The following is a 12,466-nucleotide window of genomic DNA, read 5'->3' as shown; positions in this document are numbered from 1 at the left end:
CCGACTGGACTATCTCAATTATCCAAATTGTTGAAGGAGGTAATCTTTCTTTCCTGCATAATTTTTGGTTTGGTAATAGTATTTTTTGGAGAGTTTACTTACTTTGCCCGTGTTTTCTTTTAGTAAATGACTGGGTGAATGATCCTGATGCTGAGGGGTCGGCTGACCGGATAGCATCGTTTATGGCGTTGCCTGAAGAGGAGAGGGCTTGGCCTGCCTGTCTGGGGCAAGCCGCTATGCCTCGTTTTAAGAAGGCTAAGTTGAGCACTTATAAGCCTGTGAAGAGCACTAAGGTTCCAGGGGCATCTTCATCGGAGTAAGTTCTTTTGCTTGTTTTGTCATTACGTTTTCCCGTATTGGATCCATGCTTTTATTGCTGATTTTAGAAACTCGTCGTGCGCTACCAGGGCTTCTGCCAGATTGCTAGTTTTGGTCTGTCTTTGGTGAAGGCAGGGGTTTCTCAAATTACAGGGGAGAAGTCAAAGAGCAGTGAGGCAACAGGGAGTGATAGTGCTGTTCAAATTCAGGAATCTGTGCAGGGGGCTCAGTTGGTATCGCCTGAAAAGGTTGTGGATGAAAGTGATCGTCATGAGAAGAGGAAGAGAGTGGATGAGTCTTTGGGAGGAGTTCATGAGGTCGGGGAGTCGGGGCTCGTATGGATGAGGTCCATTTGCTAAGGATCAAATTCGAGGCTCGGGCTTTTGTGGTTGATGATCCTTATTTTAAGTACCAGGCAGAGGAGGCTTCTGCTCGTGCTTTGGCTGCTATGTATCGTTCCAGGGATTATGCTGCCAACCTGGTTACCATGCTTCAGGAGGTATATATTTTTTGTCTTTGTTTGTTGTGGGTTTTTGTGTGTGTTTTCTTTTTTTGTGGCTTAGATGGGCATTTTCTTTTGTTTTTAGAATGTTAATGATGTCTTTGAGGAGTGCTCATCAACTGGAATCAGCCCATGGTCTAAAAAATGCCTTGGATTGGGAGGTACAAATCTTGAAAAAAGATGCGACAAGTTTAAAGCCGATTTGGAGGTGTCCAAGGTCGAGAATCATTCGTTGAAGGAGGATAATGAGGCGGGGAAGGCTCGGTTCTTTGCTGGTGGAGTCTGCTAAGCCGAAATCGCTCAGATGCCTTGAAAGCTCTTCGGCCAAGTTTGATATTGCCCAGAGGAATTGAAGGTCGAAAAGCGAGGCTATGCAAGAGCGATTAAAAGTAAATGAAGAATTGGTCGTGGAGAGGGACGAGGTTCGGGCCGGTATAAAGATGCTGCCCTGTATTTCTTTGGCAAGGGTCGTGTGGATGCTATGAAAGAGCCTGTTGAAGTCAGGCCTTTTTGGAATCCTGATCAGGAATTGGCTGATCTCAATACCACGTATCCTGAGCTTTGTAAGTTGCATGCTGATGAGGAGGTGGATTCTCCTCCATCCAAAGGGAAAAATAGTGATGTTGAAGGGGATGGAGATGAAGAAGAAGAGGCTGCTGATGAGGGGATTGGCTCTGCTACTGTGTCCAAGGTGGGCTAGTTTGAAATATTTTTATATATTTTTTTTTTGTTTGCGTTGTTTTGGCCTATTCAGGGGGGGATGTTCCCTGAACAAATGATTTAGGATTTGTATTGGTTTTTGTTGGCTTTGCCTGAATGAACGGTGTGTTCTTTTTGCCTGGGAAGGATGTATTCCTGGGTAGGTTTGAATATATATGTCCTTTCCCTTCTTGATTTTCTTTGCTGTTTTTGACTGGAATTTGTACCTGTATATTCATGTGATATTTTTGTTAGAATAATGCCTGTCAGGAGGGCTTATGGCCCTCATTTCTGTGTTTATGGGGAATGGTGGCTTTTTCTCACTGTCGGAGGGCTTTTAAGAATGAGGGTGGTTGCTTGGTCGGGAGGGCTTATGGCCCTCACTGTCGAGAGGGCTTTTTTGACAAGTACTATGGTCTATTCCACCTTTGTACTTGTCTTTTTATGTATCGAGCTCGTTTATTTTTCGGTCGGGCAGCGGGTGCCAAATTAGAGCATTTTTAGAAATGCTGTTCAGGTTGGGTGGAGTGGCCCTCAATCCTGAACATTTGTTTAAGCCTAAAGTATAACATATAATAAGTAAAAAGAAGGCGTAAAACAAGTTTTCAGGATTTGAAATAAAGTTTTAGGTGAAATTAAGAATGATAGGCAAGTAATTTAGCACATAGCAGGTATGAAACTTAGCACATGTATATAGGGTGAGTAGTTTTACCTGCTTCTCAGATATGAAATAGTTTTAAGTGGAGAATGTTCCAAGATCTGGGGATCATTTCTCCTTCCAGAGTTTGTAGCCTGTAAGCTCCTTGTCCCACTATTGAATCAATTAAGTACGGGCCTTCCCATGTAGGGGCTAGTTTGCCTGCATTCTTTTCTCCGGTGTTGGGGAAAACTTTCCTTAATACCAGGTCTCCTTCTTTGAATACTCGATATTGACATTTTTGTTGTAACTCCCGGCTACCGTCTCGTTGGTAGGCGGCTATCCCGACTTTGGCCGCATCTCTCGCTTCCTCTGTTAAGAGTAGGTTATCTTGTAATAGGGGTCTGTTTTCTTCTATTGTGTTCAGCCGCTTCGGTAGTTGGCACATGAATTTCAGCTGGTATTACTGCTTCACAGCCATAGACCAGGGAATATGGTGTTTGGCCTGTGGCTGTTTTGGGTGTGGTCCTGTCAGCCCATAGAACTAGGGGGAGCTCTTCTGCCCATCTTCCTTTTCTTCTTTTCACTTTTTCTTCAGCAACCGATTACTACTTTGTTGCTTGATTCTGCTTGGCCGTTGGCTTTAGGGTAGCCTGGTGTAGATGTGACTAAATTGATATTCCATTGTGCACGTAAATTGGCTTTCTTTTTCCCACAAATTGTGTCCCATTATCACGACTATTTCTCAAGGTATTCCATATCTACATATGATATTTCTTTTGATGAATGATATGACATCTTTTTCTTTGACTTGCCTGTAAGAGTCTGCCTCTATCCATTTGGAAAAGTAGTCAGTCATTGCTAGCATAAAGACTTTTTGTCCAGGCGCCTGAGGTAGCTTTCCTACTATGTCCATGCCCCATTTCATGAATGGCCAGTAGAGATGGAATGTAGTAGTTCGATGGTTGATGGATATAGGGGAATGGATTTGACAGCTTCACATTTCGAGCCGTATGCTATGCGATCGGCTCTCAGGGTTGGCCAGAAGTAGCCTGTCCCGAGAATTTTGCTTGCCAGGCTTCTTCCACCTTTATGATTTCCGCAGTAGCCATTATGTATGTCTTCTATAACCTGGCTGGCTTCATTTGGTTCCAGGCAACGTAAGTAAGGTCCAGCCTGAGACTTTTTAAACAAGGTGTTATTTATAATGGTATAAGTGGATGCTTTGATTTTCGGGGCCCTTGCTTTTTTTATTTGCGGGAGTATCCCCGTAGGAACCAATCATAGTAAGGTTTAGTCCAGAATTTGTATCTTCCCGAATAGGGCAAATTCGTTCGTGCTTTTCTATGGTTGGTTCCAGCAGGTGGACGATAGGTATTTTGTCAAACACAGCAGGGCTGAAATTTGATCCCAGGCTGGCTAGGGCATCCGCCTGGGTATTTAAGTCCCTTGGTATTTGGTCAATGTCAAAGGTTTTGAATTTTTTGCAAAGGTTTTTGACATATTCCAAATAGAGTATCATTTTTGAATCTTTTGCAAAGATATACTCCTTTAACTTGATTGGAAATTAAAAGAGAGTCGGTTTTTACCTTGAGGTTTGCTACACCGAGTTCTATACATACCTTTAATCCAAAGAATCGGGGCTTCATATTCACCTCATTATTCGTGGCTTTGAACTCACAACTAACAAATGTGCAATCAGTCTCCCCGTGGTGATTTTAGGACTAATCCTAGGCCAGTGCCTTTCATATTTGTTGCCCCATCTACATGGAGGATCCATTCCCGGGTCTTTTTTTTGTGTGTCAAGAAGGTTGACCTCTTTTATGAGGTCTGGTTCTAGGGTAGGACTGAATTCAGCCACGAAGTCTGCTAGTGCCTGAGACTTAATTGCCGTCCCCGGGTTCAAAGGTTATATCATAGGTGCTGATTTGTCTTGACCATTTCGCCATTCTCGCCGACAACTCGGGCCTTCTCGTGACAGATTTGATAGGCAAGTTGGTTCTTACAATGATTGGGTGACTTTCAAAATAAGGTCGAAGTTTAGTACAGGACATTACTAAAGCAAGTACATATTTTTCAAGTAGGCCATACCTGGTTTCTGCATCTAGGAGACTTTTGCTTACATAGTAGACGGATGTTGTTGGCCATCAATTTCTTTGGTCGACTCCACTTATTCTGTTTTTCGTGATCGATAGGTAGACTGTCGGGGGTTCTCCTTTGTCCGGTTTGGCAAGTAACGGAGGTGTAGTCGGGTATGTTTTGAGTTCCTGGAAGGTGACTCATGTTCAGCAACCATTTGAATGCTTTGTTCTTCCCGAGTAGGTCATAGAATGCCTTGCATCTTACGATGATCCGGAAATGAATCTATTTAGGGTCGCAACTCGTCCCGTCGGTTTACGAATATCTTTGACCGACTTGGGGATTCTAGCTCTAGTATGGCTCTTATTTGTTCTGGGCTAGCTTCTATTCCTCTTTTGGTCACCATGTACCCCAAGAATTTTCCCGAGGATACCCCGAAATGGCATTTGGATGGATTGAGTTTCATATTGAAATCTTCTAGGATTTTAAAGGTCAATGTTTCCAAGTCCCTTACATGATCTTCAGCTTTCTTTGATTTAACTACCATGTCATCAATATAGACTTCCATGGTGTCCCCTATTTGATCTTTGAACATTGTGTTGACCAGGCGTTGGTATGTTGCCCCCGCATTTTTCGGCCAAAAGGCATTGCTTGTGTAGCAAGATATGCCTCTTTCTCGTGATAAATGCAAGATGTTCCCGATCGATGGGTGCATCTTGATTTGGTTGAATCCACTTGAGGCATCCATGAATGTCGGGAGTTCATGTCCTGCTGTGGCATCCACCATTGCATCTATGTGTGGGAGTGGAAATGGGTCTTTTGGACAAAGCTTTATTGAGGTCTGTGTAATCTACACAGACTCTCCACTTGCCATTCTTCTTTTGAACCACCACTACGTTGGCTAGCCACTGGGTACATGACTTCTCTTATCATCCCCATGTCCAAAGAGTTTGTCTACTTCTTCATTGATGATGGCATGTCTTTCAGCGCAAATTTTCTTCTTTTCTCATTGACAGGCTTATAAGACTCATCAACATTTAGTTTATGTGTAATAATATTGGCATCTATTCCGGTCATATCAAAATGTGACCAGGCAAAACATGAAGATTTACTTTTAAGAAAACTTACTAATTCTCGTCCGATATTGTCGGGGACATCGATCCTACCAAGACGTGCCTGTCAGGGTACTCGGGTCTAAAATTACTTGATCGGTTTCCATTTTGGTTTCGCCACATGAGTTGTCCCGACAGTGGCATCAGAATTGCTAGGCGAGGGACTTACCTGTCTTGGAAGGCTTCAATGCCTCGCATAACATTCCCGGGCAGATTTTTGTTCACCTTTAATGGTTGCTACTCCCCATTCTGTTGGTATTTTGATGCATTGGTGATAGGTAGAGGGTATGGCTCTTATGTTGTGGATCCATGGTCTTCCCAATATAGCATTATAGGATGACAGCGACCCAGACTCCAAATCTTTCATATGAAGATACTCCTTCCACATATGTGGGTAGGTGTATTTCTCCTAGTGTGTTTCTTGTTTCTCCACTGAATCCTACTAGGACATTAGACTTCTTTATGATTTGGCTCTCATCAATCTTCATTGCTTTAAGGACATCAAGCATGATCGGGTTTATCGAATCGCCTCCATCTACCAGGATTCTCATGACACGTGCAGTCCCTATTTGCATGGTGATTACCAAGTCGTTATGGTGGAGGTCCGGAATGCCCCGCATATCGTGTCGTCAAAAGTAATTTGAGGTAAATTGATAGATTTAAAAGGAGATTTCATTTTTGACTCCCCGGCAATTTTCTTAGCAAATTAACCGTCAAAGCCACAAATTTTCGATCCTCCATTGATGAATTTGACTTCATAAATGGGTGGTGCAGGGGGTAGGTCACGTTGTTGCCTTTCTGTGTTTCTTCTTGTTCCGTCATCTTCCTTGTTCTTTGTTTGCATCAAGTCTTTCGTATCCTTTCTTTAGCGGGTAAGCCACTTGTCTCCGTAATCCCGTGCATTCTTCTCAGTGTGACCTATGTCCATGTGAAATTCACACCACCTGGTGGTGTCCTTTCTTGAGTTGGGGTTGTCTGACTTCTTTGGCCACTTGACAATGTCTCCCATATGGTCAAGTCTCTTGATTAATCCTGCAATGTCAACAGAGAAGTTATATTCCTGGACAGGAGGATAAGTATAGGAGTTACCTCGTTGTTCATGTGTATAGTTGACTTCTGATCTGTCAGGTCTTGCGTAGGGAGATGGCCTGGAATTGTTTCCTTTGTTGTTAAAGCTTTTCCTGTTGGTTTTGTCATATCCTGAGTTGTTGTCAGCATTGTCTGCCTTGTAGCCTTTGTCTTCTTCCAGCCTGATATAGCCTATGGCTAATGCTTGGACATCTTCAAAGGTATGACAGGGCTTCATGGTCATTTCATCATAAAAGTCACTTTGTCCAGGGGTAGCCCTTGCCTCAAAGCTTCAATGGTCGTTCCAACATCACATCTGGGGATTGATACTTTTTCTTTGTTGAATCTTGTCATGTATGATCGATTGATTCTCCAGGCTTCGTTTAACCCCGCATGTCACCGGATCTCTTCTCTAGTTCCCTGCTGCAAACCGATGATTGAAAGAATTGACCAGGTCAGCAAAGGACTTGATGCTTCCATTTGGCAGGTTTATGTACCATTGCAAGGCAGGTCCATTCAGAGTTGTTCCAAATCCCTTACACATGCAGACTTGACGTAGTTCACTGGGAATTGATGCTTTGCCAAAGATTCTTTGCTTGTAATAGGCAACATGGTTTTGTGGATCAGTGGTTCCATCATAGATTCTCATTGAGGGAATCACAAACTTCTTTAGCGGTCTCTGTTTTGCTATTTCATCCACGAAGGAGAATCGGCATAGCTTTCTGATTTGCTTCTTCAATTGGGGTAGGAACTCCTGGGATCTTTTCAAATCTCTCATGAAGTTTTTGGATTTCTGGAGCATAGCCATCATAATGGCCGTGTTAGTCCGATCTTGGAGTTCTTGATTTTGGAGTTCTCCCGAGTCCGTTTCTTCTCCCCGCTTTGGATGGAGTTGGAGTACGAATATTGGAGAAGTCAATGTTCCTTATGATGGAGGAGAATGGTGTGCCAGGCTGGACTTTCAATTTTGATCCTGAAGCTTTTTCTCCCAACCGTATCTTTAGGCTGGATTCGATTCTTTCAATTTTGCCACTTCACTGGATCATTTTTTGTTTCATTGTTCCATCTCCAACAATCGTTGTTTAGCGTGACTAATTGTTGCTCAATGCTATCTCCTGCCATTTTTTCTTAGTTTTTTGTGGTATTTTGATGGTGGGCTTTTGATTATTTTTGAGTTAGATGCCCCACGATGGGCGCCAATTGTTTTAGCGGGATTTTCGGTGATCTAGAGCGTCCCGCAGGATTTATATGTAGGGTGATCTAACTCGAATAACTTGCCTGATTGATATAATTAAATGTAAAACAAACTAATAAATAATGACACAAGGATTTTATACGTGGAAAAACCCCGGAATAAGGGAAAAACCACGGGCACCAAGCCAGGAGTGATTGTTACTATGATTTTGGATAGCCTGACAGGGTATTGTTATATCAGGCGTGACAGGCGAGTATATTGCTTAAGAATACAAAGTATATGAGTAAAAGTGATGGTCTCTCAGATGATCCTTCTTGTCTTCCCTTTCTTTCTATTTATAGGTGGTTGCTTTCAATCCCTTTGTGCCGTTTAGGTTTTCCTGGTAAATAGGGAATGTGCCCTATTTACCCGGAGATGGTTGCTTCTTTCTTAGCCGTTGCTTTGACTGCTCCCTATATCTTTGCCTTCTGGAATTGGTCTTCCTTTTTTGTAGGGAACATATGAGACTGCTTGTTTGTTGCCTGCAATGGCCTGGTGCTTTACCTTTTCAGTCGCTAGTTATTTCTCTTTGTCTTTAATCAACTCTCGCTTAGTGCCTGTCCGTCTTAGAGTAATGCCTGGCTTTAGATCTCTAGAGCCTGGAAGTTGTCTTTGGCTGTTGCCTGGCCTATATCAGGTCAGGCAGGATAATTTAGGGCCCGACACTAGGTACCCGATTTAGGTAGGTCACCGTTTCGTTCCTAATTTCTAGCTTTTGTAGGTGCTTTTTCATAACCCGATGCTTTTGCAGGGTGTTGACCACCTTTTGAGGACTCAGCTCCTAGACTTCCCTACACGGACCACTTACTTAGGGTCTCGAGTAGAGACTGGCGGTTTTATTGGTGAGTTGTTAGCTTACACTCGTCATTTGCTCGAGTTTTGCGTCAGTGTCTTTGCTGAAAATTTATGCTTTGCAGGTGTCGACCGTTAGTCACCGGGCTTTGTGGCTGACAACCATCCGATGGAGGTCGCTTGCTGGTGACCTGGCTGCGAGGGAGGCTCGGCTCGTCCAGGTATTGCTTTTGTTGTTCTTTGATTGCTTCTTTGTTTTATGCTTTTCCAATTTTTAAGCTTGATAGCCTAACCCCATTTTGTAGAGTACTACCGATCCGACGGAGTTGGCTCGGGTTTGTGTTTAGTTGGACAAGGCGAGAGGGACAATCCAGAGGCATGAGCTCGGGCTCCCTACTCGCGACTAGGAGTTGCGGCGTCGGGATGATGAGATCGTCTCGCTTAGGGCTCAACTGGCTGCTGCGGAGGAGATTCACGTCATAATGGAGTAAGAGACGTTGTAGAGTTCTCGTGAGAGGCCTCCTGAGTGCGAGAGTGTGTTTACTTTGGTGGTGGCACCGAGGATGCTGTGTGGTTTGTTGTTGTATTTTTAATTTTTCGTTTGTGCACATGTGTGTCGGTGTATTTTGCTTGAGGCAATTTTTTTATAAATAGCCTTTTGTGGATTTTTGTGTTTGGCTTTTTTTGTGTTATGTTTTGTTTTTGTGGTTTGTCTCAAAGGAATGCGGTCGACAGATGACTTCCTGTTGGCCATGACGCATTTCTTGAATATTAATGTAGAAAAGAGGCAACATGTAGCATACATACACACATAATGCACGTAAAACAGACGAAATGCTATCGTAATTAACAACTGTCATGACTCAAAAAATTGGTCAAAGTTGATTTTAAAATTGTTTTGTAAATTTGAATTTGCACGGTTGAAAGCGCTTTGAATCAACAAAATATCACATTTGAATTTTGTCAAAATTGATTTGAATTTTGTGAAAATTGAATCGTTCGTTTTGAATTCAAACCGTCTTCTGAATTTGCAAAAACCGTGCTTGAGTTTGAGCGAAACAAATTCAAAACTTGGGTGTGCAAAAGAGTTGGAAAATTTAATTTTGAATTTGCAAAATTGATTTCGCGGAAGTAAATCGCGAAATACGGAACTTGTTAAAAATTTGCGATAAATGCGAAAAACTTTCGACAATAATGGAAATAATTTTGAAATGTGTATGTTAATGCCGGGTTTGGGACACCGTGTAGGATCTCGTTAACCGAAAGTCCAAGGAAATGTGTGGAAGAGAAAACACATTTTGTTTTAGGTGGAACAAAGACGCGCAAGTTATTTTGTGAGGGGATGATCGCGTGTAAACAGAAAACACAACTTGAAAAAGACAAGTCAAATGCGCGGATTTTTAGGCGAGGCTGATAGGGGAACGAGCCTTTCTACGAGGGAAACGGGCCTCTCTTTTTTATAAAAAAACGCGCTGCTGTTTCTTCGGAAAAAACTTCACTTTCTTCTTCCACAAAAATATGGATAGCTTTGAAGGTCGGTTGCGCCATTGGTGTTAGGATTTGTCCCCGAATGAGAAGTATTAACTCGATGTCGTCTGAGTTGGTCAATGGTTGGTGCTCCGTCAGGTGAAGGTGCAAACGTCCTTCCTTGATGCTTGCGTTTGATATTGGGATCCCGAGCTTCTTGTTTTCGTCTTTCCCAAAGGCGAGATTTGTCCTCTTGCCGAAAAAGTGGGTGCTATTGGTGGTTGGTTAAGTCATACTCCGGTTCTTCCTCCGACTCGACTATGTTACAAAGAGTAATTTCGTTCTATGTCGGGCTTATCAAAGAGCCAAGTGAACGGCCTTCTCACTCCTTTTGGTGTCGACATGATGGCGTTAGTTGGTATGTTTTCCAACCGGTCTGATCCTAGTATTTCCGAGGTGGCTAGGAGAAGGGATCTTGTCTTTTGCTTGGTGCATTGCTATCTCTTTGTGGAGGTGTCTAAGAATGAAGGTCAAGGTTGGTATGGTAGTATGACCATTATCCATGTTATCAAGCAAATGGAACATGGTTAGGATCTTTCTTGGCTCGTGCTCGACGAGATTGTTTGCTCCTTGGATAGAAGGAAATCCGATGGGAACTTGCCATGGTTTGGCTCCTCTCACATCTTGCATGTTTGGCTCATGAAGAGGATAAGGTTGATTGAGCCTCCGGTAGATGCTTGTGCTTACTCTTTCCATCATTTGACAATGAGGAAGAAGCTATATGCGAATATCTTTGCTTGTACCAAGGCATATTAGACCTCAAGTTTGGCGGAAGTGCAGCACCCCAATTTATTCAGGAGCCTTTAGCTAGGCCTCCCATGTAAATAATAGAGTTACCATCTCAGTTTCCTGAGGCAGTGTATAAAGAAGTATAGCAATCCAAAGTACTTTAAATTAAATTAACCAATAATGGTTTTATTACAATAATCAACAGATTAATTCAAAGTATAATAATACAATTTACTACGCAGCGGAAATAAATAAAATTATAAATTATTAAGTAAAACTAATATGAGCTAGACAATTGTTGTGGTCCAAGTCTTCACATCCAAATTCTCCTCACAGCTAAGTCAAGTACCTGCCAATCAATCTGCTCCCCAATAATTGGTTCATCACAGGTATTTACAGAATACACTGTCAACCAAACGGTTGAGTATGGACTAAATAAACAACAACGTAATAATTATTAATCATAAATAAGAACATGAGTGAAGACAGTAGGATTAGCACAATAATAAGAAATCCATCTCAACTACAATAATAGCTACTGTTCCGGGTGTAATTCCAGAGCAGATATTTGTTACCACTCGTAGCATGTAGAATGATGTCTTTGCTTGAATCCTCCTTTCGGTCTCCTGAAAGGATGAACAAACTGAGGGCTCGGCTTTGGACCGAGCGAACTCACTCCGACGCTCAAGTCAGTAAACTTAAGGGATAAGTTGTTGTTACTTGGCTAAATGTATATTGTAGAGAGATAAGGAAGATAATACCAGGTGAATAGTGATTCTTAGGTTAAATTGTGGATCCTTTCCTCAATGAAGGTTGAGGAGTATCTATAGACTTTCACCTTTTGTCACGTAGTGGCCAAGTGGCCAAGTGGCTAGCAGGTGGAAAGACCGTTATACCCTCGGCCGATGGAACCATGGCAGGCCGGCCGAGGGGCCTTGGATATGAGTACGCGGATATGTGTCCCGGTGGCCGGTTGCTGGCCGAGACCCAAGAGACAGGCCGATGGGCTGCATCGGCTAGGCTGTCTAAGTCGTTGACTTGCTGTGGATATCTTTGACCTTGCTCGATATGTTGACTTGGTCAGCGGTGCAGAATATGCCCCATCAATTTGCCCCCAGCGTAGTCTATGTCGTGGTATGGGCTCCGATGTATGTTTGAGCGTATATTCTGCGCAAGTAATTTTGCAAAATTTTTCTGCATCGGCTTCTTCTATTGCTCCGGCTTCTTCTACCTTGGCTCGATTCCGCTTAGGCCGTACCATATCCCCCCTCCACATGGATGTGTAAAGGGCATCCGATGTGTAAAAGAAGGTGACGCTGGCCGAGACCAGGGTATAGAGTGCCGGTTGTTTTTGATTGCCCCGGCCGTGCTACTTAGCTTGGTTGATTATGTGGCCGGCGGAGAACAAAGCTTGGGAATTCGTTGAGGAAGGTGAATAGGCAAGGAGGTATGAATAGGCGTGTTGAAGACGCTTGGTCACTGTTGCATTGATTGACGTTCAACTGTTACAACGATTGACATTCCGTGGTTGCATGTCTGACACGTGTCTCTTTCTTGATTGGTTTGGCGCTTCATGGGCTGTGCCCTGATTGGTCCTTCTTCATGGGCTTTTCCTATAAATAGGGCGATTATTTCGTGAAATTGGCCACCAATTTCATTCTCTCCAAAATTTTCTTCTCTCTAAACTTTCAAGGGCTTCTTTGTCTTCTATTACTCAGAGTTGTTACTCCAGCGAGTGTTTTTCTTCAAGGTAAACAAACAATTTTTCT

Source organism: Silene latifolia, chromosome Y (genome assembly GCF_048544455.1).
Source record: "Silene latifolia isolate original U9 population chromosome Y, ASM4854445v1, whole genome shotgun sequence".
In the NCBI taxonomy this organism is placed as follows: Eukaryota; Viridiplantae; Streptophyta; class Magnoliopsida; order Caryophyllales; family Caryophyllaceae; genus Silene; species Silene latifolia.
This window is presented reverse-complemented; position numbering follows the sequence as displayed.